Source organism: Lissotriton helveticus, chromosome 2_1 (assembly GCF_964261635.1).
Source record: "Lissotriton helveticus chromosome 2_1, aLisHel1.1, whole genome shotgun sequence".
Taxonomy (NCBI): Eukaryota; Metazoa; Chordata; class Amphibia; order Caudata; family Salamandridae; genus Lissotriton; species Lissotriton helveticus.
The window spans coordinates 260,151,416-260,177,702 of NC_136059.1; the positions used below are offsets into that span (position 1 = coordinate 260,151,416).

At 42.0% G+C, this 26,287-nt stretch overlaps 1 protein-coding gene across 2 annotated transcripts in view; it reads right to left on the reverse strand.

Annotated features, from left to right (window-relative positions):
• Positions 1–26,287, reverse strand: part of DYM (dymeclin) — a 1,345,000-nt gene that overhangs the window by 495,399 nt on the left and 823,314 nt on the right. The window lies entirely within an intron of this gene.

Sequence of the window (26,287 nt, forward strand, 5' to 3'; positions counted from 1 at the left end):
CAGACGCGAGTCCCTTGCTCACTTTGCCACTGGAGTCAAGCAAGCCCGGCTGAAGACGGCTGTAATGCCAGAAACCGATCCTGGGAAGCTTGATTCCGGTCCAGGGAAGACATGGCTTCGTAGTTCGGGCTGGACTGTTCCCATGAGGCACAGGGTCAGACTGATTTGCATATGGCCATGTCTGAACTGGGGTGGCGGAGTGAGCTAAAGAACGGTGATGGATTAAACCCAGGTCAGTTGACTGGGGGTGAGTGTTTGTATTGTCAACGCTCCGTCCATCACCACCTTTGGTTTTTCTTTGTTCGCCCTAAGTTGGCAGGGTATGCTCAGACGTGAGTCCCTTGCTCACTTTGCCACTGGAGTCAAGCAAGCCAGGCTGAAGACGGCTGTAATGCCAGAAACCGGTCCTGGGAAGCTTGATTCCAGTCCAGGGAAGACATGGTTGGCAGTTCGGGCTGGTCTGTTCCCATCAGGCACAGGGTCAGACTGATTTGCATATGGCCATGTCTGAACTGGGGTGGCGGAGTGAGCTAACGAACGGTGATGGATTAAACCCAGATCAGTTGACTGGGGGTGAGTGTTTGTATTGTCAACGCTCCGTCCATCACCACCTTTGTTTTTTTTTTGTGTAGCTCAGTCCCCAAGCATGCAAGTTGAGATTGGGCAGGTTTAAGTGAAGAATCTAGCCCTGTTGCTCCAACAGAAGATTATCCCAACGACGTAACCTGATCGAAGGACAACTGCTCATGGCCATAAGTTCGGGATAACATACTCCCCATACCCAATAGAGGGCCATTCGGATGACCTGGGCCTAGTATGTCCTTATCTTCTTCAAAGGTTGAGGGAGGATCAGTATCGATGGAACGGTGTACAGGAGTCCTAAGTTCCAATTTAAACTGAAAGTATCTCTAACGAAGAGATGCCTTGGAAACTCCAAAGCGCGAAAGTGTGGACATTGCGCGTTCTCGACAGTGACAAAAAGATCAAGCCATGGCTCTCCCCGGAAGAAAAACCACCTGCTCCTCCTCTGTATGTAACTGCCATTTGGGATCTGGAAGGCATAGGTGCTTTGTTCATCCCCTCAACCGTTCTGGCAATCTTCTATATGGTGTGCCCTAGAAAAATGTCTTGGTGGCCTAATAAAGTCCAGAGATGCAAAGCCTCCAGGGAACAGGGTCTATAATCCCATGTGTCCTGCGTGTTGCAGTACTACATGGCAGGGGTGTTGTCCATGAAAACCTGCATCAGCTTTCTTTTGTTGGATGTCAAGCGGATGGATCTCAGCTCCAGAAAGTTGACATGGAGCAGGGACTCTACCAGAGACCAGACGCCTCTGATCTCCACCTCTCCCAGATGGCCAGGCCATCCCAGAAGGAATGCATCTGCTGCCATGATGAGCTCTGGCTGGGGTAATGAGAGGATCTGCTGCTGACCTCATCACAGTCCTGCAGCCACACCTGTAGATCTTTACAGTCTCCTCTGAAATCTGTACCAGATCAGAAAGATCCCCTGGTGTTGTGCCCACTGGGGCTTTAGATCCCACTGAAGAGCCTGCAGATGCCATCTGGCATGCTTGGCCAGCAAAATGCTGGAGGCCTTCAGTCCCAGTAGTCTCAGAGTCACCTTAACTGAGATCCAGGACGGAGGTTGAAACTTCAGGATCACATCCCAAATGTCTCGGACTGTCTTTTCGGGGATAGGTGTGAAACTGCACCATGTCTAGGGCTCTGATGAAGGGGACCATCTGCGGAAGAGTCAGGTGTGACTTAAGCACTTTGATTGTGAACCCCAGTGAGGTCTGGAGGTTCACAGTGCTCGGGGTGAGCCCTTTTTCAAAAGCCAGTCATCGCTAGGTAGGCGTAGACTGGAACCCCTGAGCACCGAAGATCCCACCATCCCTTTCATAAACACCCCTGCGGCACTGGTAAGACAAAAAGGAAGCACAGTGAACTGGAAATCATTGTGGCTTTCTGTGACAGCAGGTAATGCCTGTGTGCCTTCAGGACAGGGATATGGGTATAAGCGGCCTGCAGGTCCAATGCTACCATCTAGTCTCCAGGGTCGACAGCAGACAAGACCTAGGCCGGGTAAGCATCTTGAACCTAGCTTTCCACAGAAAGGCACTGAGAGGGTGACGTACTAAAATGGGATGGAGTTCAACATCCTTTTTTGGCACCAGGAAGTAGTGGGAATAATACCCATAACCAACTTCTGGTGCCTGTACCCTCTCTACGGCTTCTTTTTCCAAAAAAGCCTAGACTCCCTGCTGCAGGAGCGACAGTTGGTCCTCCGTCATTCGATCTGAGGATGGTGTAAGGTATGAAAAGTTGGCAGGAAATGGTCAAATGTAACCCGCTGAACAATCTGAAGGACCTACCGGTCCAAAGTTATCTCCTGCCACCCTGGCAAGTCGTGATGGATTCTGCCGCTGACAGGGTGGCTGTGTGCCATCAAGGGCATGCTAAAGAGGCTTAGGAGAGGCAACAGCAGGGGTTTAGGGGGCAGAAGATTGGGCTACATGCTGTCCCTGCTGCCCTCTCATGTGGTTACCATACACATGGCCACGAATAGGCTGGGGGACTGTTCACCTGCTGGGGGATTTGGCAATATTGGAAGCCAGTACCATAGCCATGGAGAGGGCAAAACTGCTGGTAAAGCTGGCACAGAGGATCAGAAAGGCCCATGGTGAGCACTGCGGAATGCTATTTTGAAGCAGTCCAGGGCAGAGTCGGCTTCATCCCAAAAAAGTCCAAAGCCATCACATGGCATGTAAATAAAGGAATCAGTGGGTATCCAGTCTGCAGCAGATGGTGAACTTGGCCACATCACAACATGGCCTGGGAAAGGATGGCTCTGTCTTTTTCCAGGACCATGGGCAATATTTGGGCCACAGAGTCCAACAAGGTGTATGAGTAGCGGACCAAGAAGCACCTGGCATTTACTGAAGGACCAAACTTGTAGAGAATAAAACAGCTTACCATAAGTCTCTATCCTCTTTAATTCCCTGCCAAGGGGAGTAGTGGGAAATGGGTTTGGTTTTACTTTACTGGCCGAAGTTTGCACCACAAGGCTCTCAGCAGTGCGGAGGTGGGAGAGAAAAGCTTGATTGCTCGGAGCAGGGTGATGGCATCTGGCTATGGACACGTGAACCTGGACAGGATTTGGCCCAGGAACCCAATAGCTAATCAGTAAAAGCCTCATCGAATGTGATCATGGGCTCAGAACTGAACTGGGAAGCTTGCAACAACTCCGTCAGAATATCGGTTTTAACTTCCTGGGTGAGAAGTTGAAATCGAGAACCTCTGCCATCGTTCACAGAACCACAGCAAAGGGGGTGATGGCTTCAGAGGCAGGCCTTAGGGGGAAACTAGTCCAGTATCTGAGGAGCTATCAATACCACTGGCATCTAAGAGGTCTCCAGGTAAGGCTGAGCAATCTCATGCCCAGCATCATAGCCCCCAGTATCGGAGTCTGTGTACATTAACTCATAAAGGATATGAGTCCTTCCAGAAGATAGAGGCACTGCATTGGAATACGAGGGTAGAAGAGAGGCTGCAGCTCACATGAAGGAGCAAGTAGCCTCGGTCAAGGTTAGAGCAGAGCTGTCTTGGTGCCAGCGTTAGTGTATAGCATTCTGGCAAGGGTCGTGGAAACGGGGTGGGAACTGGTGCTGAAGTTGGTCTGGAGCCATTAGCGAATCCAGAGGGCCCAACTGGCGCTGAGGGTAGACCCACCAGAGGAAACCCAGATGGGAGGCCTCTAAACTCCTTGCCACCTGTAGGCACTCTAGAGGGAGTAGCAGCATGCCAAAAAGTGGCAGCAGGGCTTCCCAGAAGTCCCCAATTTGCTGCTGCATCACCAATGACCCCAGAAATTCTGGTTGCAGCGGACCCAGGGTCAGGATTGACTCCGATGTAGAGCAACTTCAGGATTGCGACCTGAAGGCACGAAGACGCACTAACATCTTCTTGGGAGAACAAGAGTGGCACGACAAGGGCGGGTCCCAGTTGGACTTCTTGCACTTCTTCTTGGTTTTGCCCGAGGACTTAGACCATGGAGACTACCTGTCATGAGCGCGACCTCAGGAGGAGGAATGAAACCAAATTTTAGACTTTGACCGACCACGGCGGAAGATCTAGCAGTGCTTCGCCGCGAAGATCTTCACTTTTCTCTCTCGAAAGGCATTGGAGTGCATCAAGGCACAAACACTGCATACCTTGGAATCACGCGATCTGACCCCAAGCAAGCCACATGTGTGCCAGTCACAGACATCGGTCTGCAACATTCCCCATAGGCTTTAAACCCTGTAGATTTGGATGGTGACAAGTTTCTCTTTTACACAGCATTTAGTAGAAATGTTGTGTAGAAATGGCCTAATGAGATGAGGCGTAGTTTAGAATCTGTGTCTGTTCTCATGGAAAGTAGTCAGTGTGCATGGGTGGCGCCTATACGGGTTCGAGAGCATCACATCTGGTGCAATGACGTCAACGTGGAGCTGCCACCTGCAGGAAAGCAAGGGTACTGCTAAAGATTTTATGGATCTAGTCTGAGACCTCGGAGAGTATTCAAAAAGTGAGGAAACGGTGTTTAGAAGTCTGAATCAGAGAATCAGATTACTGCTACTCGTTTGGGCGTTACCAAGGTCCATATTTTTGTGTGTGTTCTCGTTAATAAAAAGATTTTCTATGAGCCAGTATCAATGTAGGACTCGCAGACCATTCATTATAAGTCACTGTCACCCGCCACTGAGAGAGAACCATGAGTCATTCAGAAGAAGGAACTTTCCACTCTCTGTCTAGACCGACATTCTGATAAATAAACTCAGTGGAAGAAAAAAAAAACCGGAAGAAAAATTGCCGAGATAGACTGGACAAAAAGAAATGGTATATTCAAGGCAGAGTGGAAAAGGCAGATGTGAAGTCTACTGTTCAAAAACATCATTTAATGTCGTTTGCCCATAAACTTTTTTTTTCTTTGCGCTCAATTATAAAAACATTCCCTGACACATACTGCAACACTTCCACCGACTAACGCGCCACTTCCTGTTGTAGGAATAGCTGATCCACTTATAGGATTCACCAAAGCTGAACTAGGTCAATAAGCCGCTAATGCTGCGAGCAGACGTCTGCTTTTATTTCATGCTTTCGAGACTTTTATGGAGTGCTCTTTCCTGGCTCAAACAAAACTGCATTTCAGGTTCACCCTGGAAAGGTGCTATTCCAAAACCAAACTGCAATGCACTGAAATCCTGCAAAATAACCCAGGGCGTCCTGCTAGGGATAAGCATTTTTCTAATGTAGGTTTTTTAAGCATACCAAATAATTCATTCTTTATAAACTGGTTATCTTTAACTGTAATACACATTTAAAGAATATTTCACGTTATTTATATGCCCAATTCAGTTAAATATCTACCGCTAAACAGGGAACCATAAGCAGCGCTCCAAAAATGTTCACAGCAGCCACGCTCACTTGCTCTCTTTCTTTCCATTCTCACTATCCCAACCCCACCCTCACTCCCACCCGTCCAGTCTCCATCTCTCTCCCATTACCAGAGTTGGACATGGAGGCGCCCAACCCTTCATAAACCGGCCTTCAATGGCTCCTGCCCCCAAAGGCAGTCCAGTCCTACCCTGCAAATATCCCCTCAAAGCCCAGATGCACCATCCAAGGGCACTACTCAGGTTGGCATTCTGCCAGCTTCTAGATTATTCTTTGAATGAATCCCAAATAAATTCTAGTGCGATGACTGCTGGTCTTCCCATGAGCTCCCTTCCAAAAGTAAGAATATCTTTTCTGCGCTCAACCAAAAAGTTGGATCTGGTCTACTATGACTAAGAGGAGACTGAGTGTCAGAGTCATGAGTCTCAATTTGACCTTGGGAGCGGTTAGCCTCTCTTGCGACCACCCCCCCAGGCTACCCCTCCTGCCGGATTTAAAGGCAAGGTAAAGGTACATCGAGTCAGTTCCATTTTGCGTGGTGCGTGGCCTAGCCATCTTCTGTTCCACACTTCACATGCCAGCCCTAAGTCAGGATGCAAAACACATGGGTCAAAGCCCTCTGAGGAGCTTTGCTCCTGTGAGGTTCTGTATGATTTCAAATTGGGTTGCACCGTATGTACTCTATTTACTCAACCATCCTGTAACACATAAAAAGGCAATTTTGTAGGAGCAAACAACTGAAAGACGTGTAGTGCTTTCTCAACACCATGAAGAGCAATGGTACAACACAACTGCAGCATTGACAACTGATCCCACTCTTTAAATTTGAAAGTTAAGTACAGAAGAAATAGGGTAGATCATTTTTTACACAGAAAATACTTGGTAGGTTAATAAAATAAAAAATAATGCTCTCTAAAATCATCAGTCTACTCTCACTTTAATGTGTACTCTTATACAACATTCAGGAGTAAATCCACTTTAGGCAGTACCAGTGATCTAGGCTCGCAACCACTGAAGAAAAATAGTGTGGTCTATAGTTCAAGAGCACAGGCAGAGGTTTATGATGATCAGTATAGGGTCATACACCTCAAGTCGAAATTGGATTCTTTATCACATTCTTTGACAAGGTACCAAGTACCTTTAGGGACCCAAGTCTGATAGTGTTGTGAATCCTGCTACCACTATTTGAGGCATCACTGAGTTATGATTGACCGGCTTCCACTAGGAAGTCCCCTTCTATAAATCATGCTGGCGTTAGAGAAACATTGTTCTAGGTTGTTTTAGGTCCCTGTTTACTAACTAGATTTTTTTAACCGCTTTCATATCTGAACCGAACTGGTGATCAAGGTGTGGCTTTCGGTGCTTCACAAACTTCTGAAATTGTCTGGTTACTTCCCTTTCCCTACCCCTTTTCGGGGACAGGGAAGGCTTGAAAGAGGACAGTTGTTTGCAGGACAGAGCAATGCATGAATAAGTCGATTGCTTGGGACTGCACCTTTGAGGAGAGGCAGAAATCTAGTGGAAATGTTCCTTATGTGTGATGATGGACAACTAAGGATTGCAGTGTTTGGTTACATACAGTGAAGGGTTTTACAGACTCGACAAATTAGTTCACTGTCAAAGCGGAAGTTTTCTTTTAATTGGTTAGGGGCTCTACTGAAACAGTTAGTGCACATGTCCTTTCCACTCACTTGTCTCCTAGCCTGCTCCATGCATTTTGCATTGAGTTACGTCGTTCCTGAAGTTGGATCGACATCTGCATGATGTCACAGGAACATCTATTTTGTCCATATGAGGGTCGTTTTTCAACAATTTTTTTATTTCTGTGAGTGGGGCTATTTCGAGAGTCTTAATTATGTTATAAAAGACTACATAAAAACAGGGGTTTCGTTTTCAAAGCGTTCATTAATATACAACTTGATTATTACATTCTTCTATATTCTTCTTGCTGTTAGCTATAACTTGCACGGAAAAGAGTGTTGAAAAAAAATGACCATGTTGTTGGAGCTTGTATTGGTTCCTGGCAAAGGACCAGATTCGCTTTAAAGTGTTTTGTGAGTCCTTCAAATGGTTAAGTAATTTAACACCACAATATCAACGGAACAGAATTTCATTAAATGCCCTTGGAAGATCCTTGAGCTGACCATGCATCCTGCCATGCAGCCGTATTGGTTTCTGAAGTCCAAAGATCTAGGATTTGGAACAACAGTACATGGGAGGTTTAGCAATGTTCTTTGGTGTGGAGTCCATTTGGAAGTCGCTTCAATCCCTTCACTGCTTGTGTTCCAAAATAAGCTTGATTAATGAACAGTTCCTGGAAGTGGTTTTGTCATTTAAGTGTGCTTTTATGAAAAAATCACTTATCCTCTAGGCTGGACCTCATCAACGTTACTTGAGTTTGTTCTGAAAGGTCTTGCTTAATGTTTTTACCTTTCTGATCAGGAATCCATTCGGTTGCTTCTAACCGGGCAAGGGCCATATTTTACGATGGCAAGTCATGACAAGGTATAAATATACCGTAGCTGCACTGGTCAGTTTGAAGATATTGTATGTGCTGGGTTACATGTGCACATCTCAAACTTTGAAATCATCACAAAGTACAAAAGCTTTAGTATACACCCTGGGAGTAACGTAGCCGGGTGTTTCCTTTCCACCATCTGTGAGGAAAACAGTGCCACAAAGACATTTGACAAATGCAAAAAGAACAATGGTGGACAGAATGTTCAACAATGTCAAACATGAACCCCAGTACAGAGATCTGGGCCTAAATCAATCGTGATGGCTCCCATGCCATTCCAGTTTTGACCCAGCCATATGTAAATCAGTCTTGACCTTGCTCCTAATGGGAACAGTCCAGCCCGAACTGCCAGACCAGGTTCCTGGAATGGAAACAAGCATCCTAGGACCGATTTCGGGGTTTCACCCCTCATCAGCCAGGCTAGCTTGACTCCAGTGGCATGGAGAGCACGGGACCCATGTCTGGGCATACACGTCCTCACATTTGGGGTGACAAATGCAAAAAGAACAATTGATGGACAGAATGTTGAACAATGTCAAACATTCACCCCAGTACAGAGATCTGGGCCTCACTACGTCGTTTTTTTGCTTCCCATGCCATCCGTTTATCATCTGTGTCTCTTTTGATTTCTCGCCTTAAGTGCACGGGGAATGTCCAGATGTGGGTCCCGGGCTCACTGTGCCACTGCATTCAAACTAGCCTGGCTGATGAGGGGTGATGCCACAAAGACAGTCCCAGGATGCTTGATTCTGGTCCAGGGAGGACCTGGCTTGGCAGCTCAGACTGGACTGTTCCCATGAGGCACAGGGTCAAGACTGATTCGCATATGGCTGGTTCTAAACTGGAGCAGCATGGCGGGCTAAAGGACAATGGATTTAGCCCAGATCTTTTGACTGCGGTTGAATGTTTGATTTGCTCTGCATTCTGTCCATCATCTGTGTCTCTTTTGATTTCTCACCCTAAGTGCGCCGGGTATGCCCAGACGTGGGCCCCGGCTCACTGTGCCACTGGATTCAAGCTAGCCTGGCTGATGATGGGTGATGCCCCAAAACCGGTCCAAGGATGCTTGTTTCCGGTCCAGGGAGAACCTGGCGTTGCAGTTCAGGCTGGACTGTTCCCATGAGGCACAGGGTCAAGACTGATTTGCATAGGGTGGGGTCTAAACTGGGGTGAGATGGTGAGCAAAAGAACATTGGATTCAACCCAGATTTCTTGACTAGGGGTGAATGTTTGTTTTGCTCTGCATTCCGTCCATCATCTGTGCGTCTTTGTACACAAACATTTGACAGCATGAACGGCTAAGTTAAAAATCCTACTAAAGTCTAAGGCCTAAAAGACATGACCGTACATGCTGGCACTGTTCTTACTGGAACTCAGCAACCCTGAGAATGTGTGTAGTTGTGTCCACAGCATGACACATTACTACCCATATCTGTAAGACTCCAATATATTCCTGTTTTACAAAAATGGTGTGGCTCATAAAGCTGCTAACATTTAGACAGTACAAACTGAACTAAAAGTGCAGTACTGGGTGAGCTTCTATAAACTACAAACCTCCCTAGTCATCCTTGGATTTCAACAATTTCACACTTAGAATCCTAAAGTGAGACTGTTTAAGCAAAGCTTTAAAGCAGCGTTTTGCAAACTGTGGGTTGTGAGTAGATTTTTTGTGGTCATGAAAGCAGAAGCAATAAATAAAAAATGGGTTTAAATACTATATTTATCTTATCACATTTGCTGTGCTTCCAAGACAGAGGTGAAATGTCAGGCAATGTATTCTGACAAACTGCAACTTATTCTTTTAACATGGGGATATGTGCTTACAAACTCCTCTCACTTTGCAGTCAAAGAAAGAAAAGTAAAGTAAATGATATGAGAATGTTGCTGGGGTACAGGGAGTGTGAAAGGAAACGCTGCATAATGTCATTTAGTTTTCTAACACTGCAAAATGCAAATAGTTGTAAAGGAACTGCACACATTCAGTAGTTAGAAAAGCAAAAATTAAGCCATTTTTTGTAATTCTGAAGTGTGAAGGAAACAAAGATTTTAATTGGATCAAATCAAATTAAGACACTTTACTTGGTGATGCACAAATGATAAATATTCACTAAACGTTTTTCACACAATATCTTTTGTGTGCAATATCGTTTTATAAAACTGTACAAATGTGTGGCTATTTCAGTGGAAAATGTGCTGTCTTACCACACAATGCTTTAGTTACATTACAAAATCGCCCACCTTAAGTCAATTAAAGTTAGGTTGGTCGCAAAAATTTTCATTCTAGAAATGTATTCACAGTTCTAAAAAGTTTGGGAAGCACTACTTTTCAAATTACAGTGGTGCACACTTTACAAGAGACAACTGCCATTTTGTAGTTAATATAAGCGTCGAAGCACATTCGCATGTTCACTGTACTAATAACCTATTAAGAAAGGATTACTCTGCAGGCTTTAATCATGTCTAGTAATCTGTATTATGTCTAGTGTGATTCACTGGACATAATGCAGATTACTAGCCATGGTGAAAGACCTATGAGGAAGATCAGTGAGAAGCCACCTCCCAAGACAGCTCCCTGCCCAGCAAGTACCAGGGAATTTGCTACTGCGACAGACATAAGCGATACAAGTGATCACCTAACTATATGTACCGATGGCCTGACTGGCAGTAGCAGGCACCGGGTGTTTCCCAGGTGGGCCGCTAGGGTGGGGGGCTGGGTGTGTGCCCCTGAACGTTCAAGCTCAGGCAGCTGGTTAAATAAACACAATGATAACAGAGGTGTGGAGGGCAAACACTTTTTTTGTGGAAGCGTACAACTTCTATCCAATCATAACATGTACTCCTGGCTCCCAACATGTGGGTCGAGGCATAGTCCTTAACTTGTGGTACTCACATTATTGTCTGGCGACCGCTGCGCTGTCAAGCCACAACATAAATAGCAGGTACGGGTAGACAAAGCGCTTATCACAAAGCAATTTCAAGCTGATATTCCCAAGTTTAAAATATCAAGGATGTTTTGACTTTTCACTTTTATGAAACTGGGATGGTAAGCATTGTGGAGCAACAAGAAAAAAATACATCATTTCTGTAACGCAATGTCCTGTCTTGCTACCAATACTAAGAAAGTACTCTGTGTGTTTTACAAGATTTCAGCTGCATTCAGAGCTTTCTTTCCTCAGAAGTTATTCCTTGTTTTTATGAAGAAGAAACTCACCACCAGCCTACCCCCAAACTCTTAAAAGTAATTAGAAGCAACTGTGAAAGACTGAGGACTACAACAGCTCCCCACATCTGAAGCGCCTTTCGTTTTTATGAAAACATTTCTAGACATAAAACTCATCCTCAAAAGAACATCACTTTAATCGGTTTCATAATTCTGACTCCGGCTTAAATGTATTGTCCTGTCACACTCGTTGCTTTTCCCGGACAACTGCTCTTTATATAATGAATGTAGCTCACAAGATAAGGTTACTCAGTGTTGATGCATTTCAATGGAATGTCCCCGATTTTTTTTTCCGGGGGAAAGGGAAAACTTAGACAAAGCTCGACTGATTTTATATCATCTACTGGAGAGCTCCAGCTTTGGTCTGACAGCATCGTTTTCATATGGCAGTCAGTAAAGAAAAGACCCAACTTCATGGGTGCCATAGCATCAAAATGGCAGGTGGAGGTGACAACATGTGCACTCTGACCCGGATGATAAACCCCTTCCATCAACAGATGCCTATTTTCTCCCTATTTTCTGCATAGTTGGTGCAAACAAGGCGCACGGATGGAAACTACAAACTCTAAACAGCAGTAGTTTGAAATTAACATATTCAAATGCGGATGACACAGCTGAAAACAATGAGGGAAAACTGTCCATGTGTGGCTGCTAGGACATTATCTAGGAAGAAAACTAGGACCTTCTTGGTTCCAATCATTGACCAGTAACCTGAATGGTGACTATCCAAGTGTTTATACTGTGCAATGACACGCTGGAGCGGCATACCCAGTACCCACCACTCAACTGAGGATTTTAGGAGAGGTCTGCAATAGGCTGATACTTTCAAAATATCTCACTGTTAGCCGTTTTGATGATTTTTAAGGGAACAGTTCAGTTTGGAGTAATTGATTATTCAACTTTAGGACATCAAGAAGAATAACAGTCGACTTGCAGATCATGACTTAAGCAGAATATTCACATGGGTCTGATTTCTAATGTGTGTCTTTGACGGCTATTTCTATAAAGGATGAATGCAGGTTGAAGACGGGTCGACCTCGTCAACTTTGGATGTCTCTAGGTAGACCTTGGAGCTTGAGCTGTAAGACAAATGACACTAAATGTCCTTGATTTTCTTAATAAAGAAGTAGTTAATGTCTTGGGTGGAATTAAATGAGATATTTTGAAGGTTAGATTAAGGAAACTACAAATGGAACAATAAAGTTATTTTGGATGGCCCGTGGAATTTGCCTTCCTCTTCCTTTCTTACTCTGTGCAGGCAGCATTTTAGCGTTTTGTTAGAGCTAATTTAATCTTAAAGAGGTCACAGTTAAAGTTTTATTTTCTCCATTTTGTATCACAAACTCTACAGCATCTCTTGAGTTCAGCTAATAGAGAGCGTTAAACCTTAGCAGAGCAATAATCTCATAGGTGGTGCACATCAATTCATAAAATGCATTATTATAAAGATCAGGCATCAAAGAGAATCAAATGTTCAAAAGCATTGGTCGTCCGGATCATTCAATGTTTATCATCTAGAAGTGACTGCTTCCAATCCATGACACAAGTAATGGGAGCAGATCCAGTCATGCACAATGTTTGCCGCCGTTTGTTTGGAGCTCTATTGTGGGTTCCTTTACGCAGTGGCATTCGGATTCTGGATGTGGCAGGTGTCTGTTCTGGGAACCTTTCCCCCAGATTTGGGCATCATGGGCGAGGCCACATAACCTGAGTATCACTGTCCCCTTCATCTTCCCTGTGGGTGCATGCACGCAACTGACATAGACCCAAGTGAGGGAGTGACAAAAGGAGTCCTCAGATGAATTTTGCACACATAGGTGCTCTGAGGGCTAGGCACTGCAATGGCAGTGGGAAGAGTTAGGGTATAATCTGTGTGGTGTGGCTAGTCTGTCCCACCCTTGGTGAGGTGAAGGGCCTGGTACCTGACAACTTGCTCTAAACGCTGCACATTGTGACATTTAGCAGAAACCACTCCCTGGATTCAGAAGCATAGGTGCAGAAACATTTTTAAATTAATAACTTTATAAAATAACGAAATAAAACAACTTTTCATTCAGCTATGTGGTAAATCATTTTTGACCACAATTGACACACAATAATGAATGAATTGCACTTTGTACTACATTGGAAAAGAAGCTCAAGTTCCTAGTGCCCCTTGGTGTGTATATAGAAATATATTACTAGTGCTTTTTTATTTTGACAGGTATCCTTTGAAAGCAAATGTGGAGTCACTTGACTTCCCCATCTATTGGACACTGTTTTACCGATGTTCTATACATCATTAACATATATTCCCCATGTTCGTAGGTCAAATGCATGATTTACTTAGTTGCATTTTATTGCTGTTTAGAAGCATGCTAAGTGGTAGGTTATAATAATCCTTGGAATGAAGCTTGATAATTTAGGTAGACTAACCACCTGTGCCAGCTTCCTTATCTGATGCCAACACAGGTCTTTGTAGACATTGAGAGGTGAAACCAACCCGTGCCACTGCCACCTCTCTACTCTCCATGTCAATGTCGAGACTGCGGCTTATGGAGGGAGTGGGTGGGATGGCATAGAGAGAGGTGCAATTGGGTGGCAGAAAACTAGGTACGTTTGTTTAAAAGTTGAATATGGGCAGGAGTTGGCATTTTTCAGAGGATGATGGCGGTGAGTGGCAGGAGGGCAGTTTTGTTTCAACATTCTGAGGGGGACTCAATGCTATATATGGTTTCCCTAATACTCCTCTGCCCCTGTGAATATGTTGGTGGTAGTGAGAGATGACTGATGGGAAAGACATATATAACATAAAACAATAGATGGCTACAATGTGAATAACAGAGATGTTTTTCACCTCGAGATATTTAGAAGCATCATAGACAACTCAAACTTCGCTCTTGCTGTCTGTTTAATGTCACTTAGAACCCTCAAAGTTAAAAATCCCCATTATTCACAGTTTTTATCTATAATTGAATATGTAGCGTAAATATCAGATTTTGTCACTGCTATGATGTAGCAAAAGTCGGACTGTTCCTAACTAAAAAGGTAATTCCAAGAGGCTCTGAGAGGGCTTTCAGAGAGCCCGACAGTGTAGCACAGGCTCTCTGATCTATGGACAGCAGAGAGCACAGCTTCGGGCAGGGGGTAAAACACAGAGGGGTGGGGGTGGTGGTGGGGGTGTATAACAGGAGGGTAGTTTTTTTTCCACTGGGACAAACAGGAGATGCAGTGTTTTCCATGATTCTCCCAAACCATACGTTTACAAGTATGTAAATGGGTTAAATGATAAAGCAATTGGAAATGGTGGAAACAAAGCTTCTAGTATGCTCAAAATAATTAGAAATATAAAGAAAGCATGCATTTATGGGAACTTAAAAATAAAGTTGCCAAGGTTTAATTTAATAGAAGTTTAAGACTACATATTGTGGATTCATTTCATAATTCGGGTAGCATGCATTTTACCAAATATTTGATGGAAAAAATTGAAAAAAAGAAACATTTAAAGCCACATCCTAGTTAAAACTGGCAGGAAAAAAACACACATTAATTTTGAGTACCCAGGCGCAAATGACAAGATTCCGGTTCAAAAAACATAAGTCTACAGTCATCAACATCTGCAGATCAGGCAATCTGCAAATACCGGGAAGGAAAGCAAGCGTAACCAGAGAGCCATGCAATACCCATAGAACTCCAACAAAACATAGACGTTTGTGGGTATTTACAAACAATTTGCATAGCATGTCGCACCATGAGAGCACGTTACGTTTTTTTCAAGAGTGGATGGAGGGGGATACCGCAAAATTTCCCTTTCGAGAAAAACTGGTTACACAGTGTTTTCAGTGTTAATACACAAATTGGCTTCTTTTACGCATAAATAAATTTAGTGAATGGAAATCTACGATTTTGGTCATTCCCGGGCACAGACCTCTGGATTTTTGTTAACCCCAATCTCCCAGAAACCCATGCAAGTGATAGCTGTATATCTATGAGCATAGATTACATTTTTTTGTTAACATTTGAAAATTGTGCGCATATAGTTTTAAAATCCGATTGACAATTTGACAATAATGTTTTCTGTAAATGCATCCTATTAGCTGTGTTCTTAATTTTATTTTTGCAGTTTTGTACAGCGCAAATAGGGCAAAGTGTGTTAGAAGCCTTTTAAAGAACTAAAATAAATAGTTAAAGAAATCGTCACAATGCGAATAGGGGTCATAATAACTCAAAAAATGTGGAATAACAAATTTACAGAATATTTGAGCCAGCAGTGAAAACACAACACAGAGTTACGCAAATATGCAACATCCACAGAGGTTACATAACTAACTACAAGGGAAGTCTCAAATAACAGTCAAGGTTTAAATAGGCATATACATAAACACTGATATTTTTCATGAGGCATGGGTAAGACCATGGGTAAGCAGAAAAAGGAATACTGTAAACAAGAGGGGACAGCAAGCATCATCAGTGAAAGGATACTGAGGAAAAGGAGGCTGGATTGGTCGCAGAGTTAGATTTGTGGGATTAGAACAGCTTTATGGGAGAATATTAGCGAAAAGGTGGGTCAATATCAGTGGTCTTCAAATTTTTTTTAATGCCGCCCGACACCCCCTTTTATGAAAAAAAATTCTACGGGGCTCTCCAGAATAAAAAAACATACTTTTTCACACTTATTCTATACCATTGCCAGCTTTATACATGTTTATCAATTGAAGCATTACAGTTATATTCATTTAGCCCCTATAAAATGCAATCAAAGACTGCCAACATGGTCTCCTTAAAGTATGATATTTTATCAGAAATAGGAGGAGAGATTTTGAGGGTTATTTGGACCCCCTCCCGTCCCACTGGGACCTTCCCGCACCCTGTACGTGAGTAACAAAAGAAGATTTTAATGACCCATTATAGAGAGGTTTACTGCCAATCAATTTTTTCACTATTTTCACACTACTCTTTTCAGCATAATGCTCCTCTTGGTCAGCACCTAACGAGACCCCTACCCCCCAACCCCCGACATCAATTAATGCCCCTGGGGGGGCTGCCTCCCAGTTTGAAGACCTATGGACTGACTGCAAGCTACGTTAAGAAAAGAGTCACGCGGGTTTCCTGGATGTTGGGTGAGATGCAGTACTGCAGGGGAAAGGAGGGAATATGTCTACCAAAAATAGCAGCAATGACACATTTTGGTACCCTTTACATAATACCCACAAAAAGACTATTTCTTAGGAAAAAGCAACATATGTTTGCCAGATTATATTTGGTTTATGAATATTGTGCATTTTCCCCACAAATCCAGACACAATGTCTATATGAAATGTAAGCAAGACACTTTAACCATGCTGTACTCACAAAACAAATTTCCACCCACTGAATTAACTGCAATGTCCCTACTGCTCTGGCAAATCAAAGAATAGCCAAAAGGCTTTTCTGACCATTGAAACCGATGCAGACTTTGAAAAGCCAGATTTTATTTGACCACTTATGCCTTATTTGATGAGCAATAGAAAGTACATCTTTGTAACTTTAGGAAAGGCCTGTAATGAAGTATCAGTGGAAATGCAAGAGCAGTGGGGCATCCATTGGGTGCGGGATCAGTGAGTCAGAAGACTGGCCAGAGCACTTTGAGTGTTCTATGCAAAGCCTAATCAACTCCAAGTCACTTCACAATTTTAGAAGAACTACCACCTCCCTAGCATCGAAAGCACCACATTCAGCAGAAATGTGCTGATCATGGCAAAGGGGGGGAAAGTATTGCTGGTCTGGATGTTTTTGGACCAACTGGAACTACTCACATCCATGTGAATCTACATCCAGTGCTACTTACCAGTCTCATTTTCCTCTTCCAGGAGTACTGTCCAGTTCCTGTGTCATAAGGAACCATTACCCATGTCTGCACATAATGCAAACGATTCCTCAAAGAGGTTAGTGCAAAGCAAAGGCATCAAAGGCAGGAACAAACTTGGTGGTGGGTACATCAAAAGGTGACAAAAATGTTACAAATTCCAATAAGCACAATGTTTAGGGCTACAGATGCGTGAGAGTGAAAGGACAAATCATTGATTTTAGCAACTGAAGTTGTGCTCAATCACACCAATGGTATGTGTATATGTGGATGCATGCAGCACAAATCTAGTTGTTACGGGATACATTACAGAAGCGGACGGGGTGACATTTGGGCAGAGAATGGAGGACAAGATGTTGAGAGGTGGTGGCAGAGGGCTTTCCCTGAGTTAAGAAAAGTACTTAAGTATAGGAATCGTCGAAAATTCAAATATACCATCCTTACAAACTATTTTAAAGACCCAAACATCTATCCTGATATACCCAACTTGGGCCACCAACACACTACATAGCCTCTTCCAGAAAACGCAGTAATTTGAAAATGATGCCCTCACTTTCAGAATGATCGGCTAATAAAGTTACAGTCAGGCTATCGCCCCCACTTACACCGAAATAACGCTACTGAACATAATAGAAAAGCTTCTTGCCGCTCGTGACAAAAGGTATTGTGCACTTTGATATCCTATACCATATATTTCAAAGTTCAAGGTTCTGGCAACCTATCCTGGTGTAGGAGGTAAACATCCTTTTTGGTCAGTCCCAGTCACCAGGTCTTGTCACATACCAGCATCATTAGTTGTGGAGCCCCTCAAAGATCTGCCTTCGTACCAGGTCTCTTCAATGTACACATTGCCCCATTGACTCACATACAAGATGCCCCTGACAACAGATATAACTTATATGTGATTGCAATACATGTCACCTGTAAATTTCAGAAGGGATCTGTACAAACAGTCCCTCTTGTAGCCAGCCCAACATCTGATGAAAAATCAGTGGCTTTACTTTTACAGTCGACAGCCAGCAATGATGCTTGTGTGACGATTGGCACATCATCATTTGCAAGGCCAGAATCCGTGGCCCATGTATAAAAACAGTTTAGTTGGTATTCAAAGTCTGTGTCTTGCTTGACAACAATCTCTCCTTCATTCCTACAAGTACATTTCTGTAACTGGGTCTCCTTTGAGGTGTCCTCCCCTTGAGATTTTTGTGGAGGAGGGAGGGCATTCTGAACAAGTATCTACATTCTAGTAAAAGCCACAGGAGCAAGAAGAGAAAATGGGGGCAAAATGATCAGAGCATCTGCAACTTGATGCAAATCCTGCCGTTTCGTATATCAAAGCTCACAATGGGTGAAGATGCACATTAGGAATAACAACTTCTATGACATCTTATTCTTTGATGAATGATATTATTTCTGGCAATAGTCTTCGTTGAAATTGCACAATCATAGTCATGTTCTTTATGTAGGTTTGGGGCTTGAATCTTTTGTCAAGAGTGGGGACAAGCGATTTTGTATATTTAATTAACTCTGGATTACTACGAAGGTTTAATGAAATAATCAAGCCAGGATAGAAAAAGAATGCTCACTTGGGATTGAATCCTATGAGAAATTCTTTTGTAAGTGTGTTATATTTTAGGTGGTGTTTTATTATCCAGCCCTGGGTGCACTGAAGAGGGCATGCTGGATGGGCGATATGATTTTATGAGCAGATACTGCTAGATATAATCAGCACTTTAAATGTGCCATATAACCATGTTTCCGATACTCTTGATAATGGGTTTCAAGATATAGGCTGGAAAGAATAGGGACAAGAATAGATTCTTGAGGGGCTTCTTGAGAGACAGGCACGGTGCATCAGAGAGAATACGTTTAACTTGTTCTAGGAGGTTGGCAACATAGAAGGTAATCTGGTTTAGAAACGTTGCTCATACATTTGTCATGGTTTCAAAACTATTTTATGGTTTATGTGTCACCGACATGTCCAGGAGTATTAGCCGTCATAATCCACTGGTGTAAATGAGCCACTATATGTAGCATAACTGCGTTAATACTGCATCCAGGTTTGAAACCAGACAGGAGGTCATGCAGAAGAAAGTAGTCACTGATAGCTAAGAAATAAATGCTGATACATGATTGAAATTATCTAGGTCTTCAAGATTTGTTAATGGTTTCTTCAGCAGAATGAAGAAGACGACGATTTTGAGGCAATCTAGGAACCCACCTTGAGCTAGAAATAATGTAAACAACATTTTCTCAGGAAGAGAATTAGTTGAAAAATGCATGTTAACTACAATACTGATCTCATCGTTCTGGTACATTTTTAGAAATATATCCACATAATCTGCAATCTGCTGTCTTTAGGAATGTGAGAGTTTAAATGTAAATGTTTTTGCAAAGATCAGAATTTCAATTTTCTCATTTAAATACTTAGCAAATTCCTCCCACTGAGCATCTGTTTACGTCACAGTGAAAGGGAAGAATGGTTGGTGACAATAACAGTATTTTTTTGTTGTTGTGTTAATTCTTATTGTGACCTTGCCATTTAATGGTAGAATTACCTATTTAGATTGTCGATCCTCGTTTGGCTGTTCCAAACCCTACTGTGCTGAAAAACAGTTTTATAAAGAGGAGAAAGACTATATACAATTACGTTCACTACATCCTTACATTGGATGGTGGTGGATTGTATCTAGAGAATGGTTGATAAGAGTGGAAGCACTCAGTGCTGTTACGGTCAATGTTTTTGGTGTCAAGGACCCACGTCGGCACTTTTTAGGTAGGCCAATCTTCACAATTTTAACAGAGCACAAAGGACAACAATGAAAAAAAAGAATGTGACCAATCTGTTGGAATCAGGTCTTCAGTTTCGAGAATATCCTTTTGGAAATCAGGAAATTTAGGGTGGAGATATTTAGATTAGTATTATACCAAGTAGTTGTACAGTAAAAAAAAAAAAGACATGATCTGTATGACTACTTACAAACAAAAAGCACTTTGATGGGAGCTTCCTATGCTCTAAATGTTTGTTATTTTGTTAATGAATGAATTTGAATGTCATATCTATGATGCGGTGAGCAATCCCTTTCATGAACATGGCGGTCTGTGGAAAAGCTTCATAGGTGACATTTTAATGAATTGGCATTCCTTAAGTGGATTTATTCCCTCTCACCTGATCTTCACACAGTCACAGTAGGATTTATTTAGACTTTACTATATGTGCAGTGGATCGATTATTAAGTACTAAACTATTTCGTAAACCAACTGAGCAAACCACTTTACTCCACTACACTGGCTATCACCCCAAGGCACTGCAAGATGGCTTGCCTTTTGGACAATTCCTTAGAATTCAGGTAGGTGTAAGGGTAAGTGTAAAAGTGACAATTTTAGGGAGGCCAGAATCTTCAGTACCAAATTAGTGGCAAGATGATACCCTAGGAAACTGGTAAAAAGATCCATGAAGAGGGCTCAGTATTCTCCAAGAAAAAAAGGACAAAGAAGGAAATTGATTGTATGGTATGTGTGTGTGACCACGTTTTGTACCAAGTGTAATATGGTGATCAAGATCATTAACAAGAATTGACCTCTGATCACCTCCCTTGGACTAACAAACTATTTGCAGATGGTCTCCTTTTAAAAAGGGAAACATTTACATGGGCATTTGGTCCACACCAACATCCCATCTCCAATGAAATAAGCAGATATTGATTGGTACTTACTTTGATCAAGACTGCATTGTTTGGCACTTTCGATGTGTAAGTTGTTTTGTGTGCAAATACACAAACAACTGTATAAGTTCTCAAAGGGCGGTATTACACATACCCTTCTGGACTTTTTCAATTGTATTTCTAACAATGTTGTCTACGTTATCTGCTATAAATGCCGATTGGTCTACATAGGGAAAACACAAAAGATGAAAACCTGGCTTTGTCCAAACCGAAGTAGAATTAGGTGTGAAATTCTTACAGCTCCCCACCATCTGTCCCCGTCAGTCACTTAACCATACTGAGGATGACATAGATTGGCAGGTAGTTGAGGTAGTGACCAAACCACTGTGTGGTGGGGGCATCCAAACCCTACTGAACAAGATTGAATACTAATGGATCTTTAAATGTGATAGCCTTACTAATAGTCTGAACACCATAGAAGAATGTAACTCGTGTTACAGATTGTAATGTTTCTATTCCCTTTGTAATTTTCTCACTGAATTGTTTTTTAATCATATACTTGAATTGATTGACTGATATTCCTTTGTACACATGTACATAGTTGTGCTATCCTGATTAAGTCCATGGCTTTCTTTCTTTTGTAGATATGTATGCATTTATCGCTGAGATGAGTTGCCCTTGGATATGTGGTTATTCAAATCATATGTAGTGTATTTGGACCACACAACATAATGGAGGCGATCAACGGTTCTGTTTACTTGATGTACTTTAGTGCGCTTCATTCTGTGTAAAATTGCAACCTTCCAACCAGTGTCTTTTGATTCAGTCATCTTCTTGCTAATGAATCATCATCTGCTTGTTTATGATTTTTTTGTATGTAGGTTTCTTGATTAATTATAACTATATTTTTGGTATGATTACTCGCTACTTTGCTTTTCGCATCTGATGCAATTATATAAAGTACTAGGCAAATTAATTCAACAGTTTGTAATTATAATCTGTATTTTAGTATGGTTGCAGTATTGATCAACTTCAGCCTTTTCGAGTCAGGACTTATTTTATTAACAGCTAAGCCCTTGCTCCCCCTCGTTGCAGCACTGACACTTGCTGTGGCTTTTTTTCCATTTTTTGATGTACGCGCGGGTCGACCATCTTGGATATATAAGCGATGAATCAGCTATGCGCGACTCTTCCAATCTATACTCCTTCGAGACGACAACTCTTCCGGTTCCTTTGGCAGACTCTGCAGTCACGGCCTACTTTGTGCAGCCTCACTTTGGCTTCTCTTTGAGCCAGTAATTTTAAGATTCCTGGGCCTGCTGGCCACTGTGGACCATTGTGGTGACAAGTTGTTTCTCAGTTAGTTTTTAAGGACCTTTTGGCCCTTGCGTTTACATTTGGATTTACTTATTTATTCAGCTTTGATCAATTGTTTTAGATTCTTTCTCTAACATTTTCTTTTAACACAGTTCCCAGTCCTCTCAAGTAAGTGCCCACATGTGCAGTTGGTGACTGGCTCACCTTGTGGTATTCCATCAGTTGTGATAGTGCAGTTTAATTTTAATTACATTCTGGTTCTTTGGAGATTCGTCCTGACTGACCAGATTCAGTGAGTAGCTCCTAGGAAAGCCTAGCTTAATTTAATTTTTGCACACACACAGCGCTTAATAGTCCTGATCACTTGTATTTTCTTATCTTTTGGTTACACACTGCTCGCTGCTTCCAGTAAACTCTTATAGTCCTGATGATGACTCATTACTGATCTAGAGTTGAAACACCGTCAACGCACACCCAGCACCTGAAACCTATTCAGATTTAGTAACTCACTGACTTATAATTTACTGTATATGCTGTGTCAGTGATTGTTAGGTGATTTGGCTCTGCTGTTTTTAAACACTGTACTCCTCTTATTGTACACTGTGTGCATACCATGAGCACTGAGCATGGTTTTTATAGCAGTAAATATGTCACATCCACAAAGTGTGTGCTTTTCTTATTTTTTCATTAATTGGAGACAATTGATTAATTGAATACTTAATTGTATTGTTCTTATCAATTGGATACGTATCTGTATTGTTTCTACAACAATTTGGTTGTGTTACCACAAGGAATCATTGTTCTCCGTACAAGATCTGTGTGACAGCACAGTCATTGGGTTTGTCTAAGTGAAGGTTGAAGTCTTTCACAAACAAAAATAAAAGATCATTTTGTTCAAAATGTAATCTATGCAGTGCTCAACAAATATGTGATTATCATCAGAGGCGGCAAATGACATCCTGATTAGAGAAAAGTGCCATGTACAACTTTTCCCATAAAGAGACGCCTTGCTGCTATTTGTCAAAAGAGTATAATATATTGCTATTTTTGACATACCCTGTAAACTAAAAATTCCTTTTTCCCCATAGGACATCCAATCTACACACAATGGTTATTACTGGGTCATTGCTGTACGTCCATATACATAAACTCTGCCTCTAGCAACATTTATTTCACCCCAAATTTTGCATTTGGTTGTCGACAATAATCAGAAATGATTAATGAGATCCCTCACAATGGAAACAATTCAACATCCAGGGCTTCATATCTACCCATCATAAAAAGCCATCATAAATTATTACTTTACAGTCTGCATGTTCAGCCAATTTGTATACTCAGATGTACTGAGCTATACCATATACTCAAATTCAGCACTAAGCTTGTAGTTGTTACATTTTAAAAGGGAATTAGGGTGATCAGTAATAGGTTACTGTCAAAGTACCAATGCATTATAGGAATTACACTCAGGTGGTGGTTCTAACAAATGCTTCCCTTTCATGTAAATAAAATGGTCAAAAGAATGCCTGAGTAAGAGTGCTGAATAGTGCTTCTGGGCCTCAGCACTTCCATAATCCACCAGCCGCCACTGGCACAATGGTTTAAGGCACAGTTAAAAATGTTTCGATGCTATGTGCTAAAATTCGGAAGAACAAAAGATTTTGCTTTGAAAAAGCCAGTTCCAGAACCAGGAGTGAGCTGAAACGTCAGACAGAGAGACTTGAAAAGAACTCATCTGGCAAAGGTAAGCTTAATCAGATGATCAGAGATCCGATTACGGCATTCAGTGCCAAAACTAAGGGGGCTACACAGTTTGGGATCTTCTGGAGCTAATTTAATGGAAAATGCAAAAAGAACAATTGATGAATGGAATGCTGAAGCTAATGTAAAAGACACTTTGCAGGCTCAGTCATAAATTTGCCACAGTCCGTCAAATATGATTTTGCCAATGTCTGCACTAGAAGATGACATGCTATTCTCAACTACCGCTTTCTGCCAGAAAGAAGAGTTTTAGGAGGAAAAATCAAGTGACATGCAATTCATTAAGTGATAAAATAGACATCATCATAATTAGCATCATCATGAACAAAGGATCAAAAATAAAACAATACATTGTTAATTCGTGACATATGAAAAATTCAGAGTTCCAACATAGCTCAGCCCAAGATTTCTCTACCATTCCAACTGCTCAAATACGTGTACTGAAAAACCGGTTCTAATGAATACTGCAACATTTGTATATGCGAATATTATTGCTTCTTATATCCTGTATGCAACCAAATATAAAAAGCATGACTTCCATTTGTGTTTATTTTTGCAGTGCAACACATGTGAAGACTTAACCTGCGCTGAAAGGGACGGCCATATGAATAAAATAATAAAACAAAAATGTCAATCAAACACAAATTACCATTAGACACAGACATCAAAACAAGTAAAGCATTCCGGGGGAATACAAATTATAGCAAGTTATCCCTGATTGAAATGGTATCCCTTCAGTTATTTTTAAAGCCACAGAAAATAATAACAGAACGCAGCAAACTAGACATCTAATTCCACAACATGTAGCTTAGTGTGGCGCCACCCAGGAACAAAACTTTCGGAGTCTGATACAGAACACAAGCTCGCTGCTTTCAGTAATCCTGGGCCAATCCGAGTATCGCTTTCCAGATAATGCAAAGCACTTTTAATTTGATCTCACTGGCCAGCTAGGATCTTTGAAATATGGTCCGACTTTTTCAGTTTAAACAATATACTACTAGTTTTATTTTTAACAGACTGCAACTATATCATGTCTAAGGCTACACTGCCTGACAGCAGGTGAGCCCTGAAGAGACACAGGCTTGAAGAAGTGCAACCCTACGTCACTTACTCAGTGAATAGCACATTTCCGATTAGTTTGACAAGTTTTGTGTTTCCCAGGCACAGGTAGTGGTATAAAAACTGAAATGTCCTGCCTAACATTTGAAATTCTTGGAAGGGACAGCGTGGAAAAAACGTTATTCCTTTGCTGCGACATCAAATGGTTTGAATATTTTGCTTAGAACTGTACTTCAATTTTGCTCTATCACTTTTTAAGAGCTATTCTTGGTAACGGACCAGTCTAAAATCATGAGGTCTACAGGTCTGAGCAATATGAAAAAATGATAGAATTATCTTGAATTTCTCTTCTACTGCAATTGCTTTGGCTCTGCCATTGTTCCCTGCAAATCACAAGTCAAATGCATCTGTCTTCTAGTCCCTAGTTTCATATAACCATTACCACCTCTCAAAAAAATATTTCCAAAAGCTGCAGGATTAAAAAATATGCCAGTGGAAGCGTGTTTACTCTGCGATTATTGGCACAATGTATACTACTTGATTCAGAACATCAATACTTGCATTTCACTTTTTATGTCTCGGCTACTGACACCTGTCTGTTGGCAAGACCTATTGTTTCCAAAACATTACAGACGTTCACGACTGGACTTTTTTGGTCTATCTAACTTTCCTGCTCATGATTTAAGGTCTTTCCTTTCTAAGCCTGGTAGCATTTTGGTCCAAAGGTGTAATGTTTGGATGATTCGTCCTTCCACTGATATCACATCTTACTTTACAACGCCTTGGAGGGATTATTTTTCTATCTCTCTCTCTCACCCTGCTTGCTTACGCCCTCACCCCCCTTCGTGGGCATGCCCTGTCTCTCTTGCCCTTCTGCCCCTTTGCTCTTTTGAACTTTTTGTCCCCTGCTATGCCATGCTATTTGTCTGCCACCATATTAAAATAGTTTTGGCCATTCCAAGATGGACACCCACATGCACAGTAGGGCACGTATGAATGGTTTTGTTTTATTTTAATTAATCCCATTCAAGAATGGCCTGCACAGATGTAGACGCATCCACACTGGCCATCTATGAACAGGACTTATTCAAAATTAACCAAAATGCTTTCAAAGATGGCTGCTGCGGTTGCATATACATCCACAGCAGATACATTTTAGCGGCATCTGCTAAAACATTACAAATGCATTGAAAGATGGCTGCCACAGATGTGAGCGCATATGAATGGCCACTGTTGTTCAAAGACATCCACCAGCAGTTGAAGCATTCCGCTATTTTTTTGCAGATTCTGTGCACCACTATTGCAAGAAAGGGAAATTATTTCAGCCGTGTATTAGTCATCAGAAATGCTCAGCAAGGACAGATTTTTGAACAAGTGAAAAAAAGACCTACTATTGGCATTATAAGAAAGTACTGAAATGTGATAGCGTCTGACGTCTGCCCTTAGGCAAAGGTTATTTTTCATGCTATGTAAACTAAGCTTCAA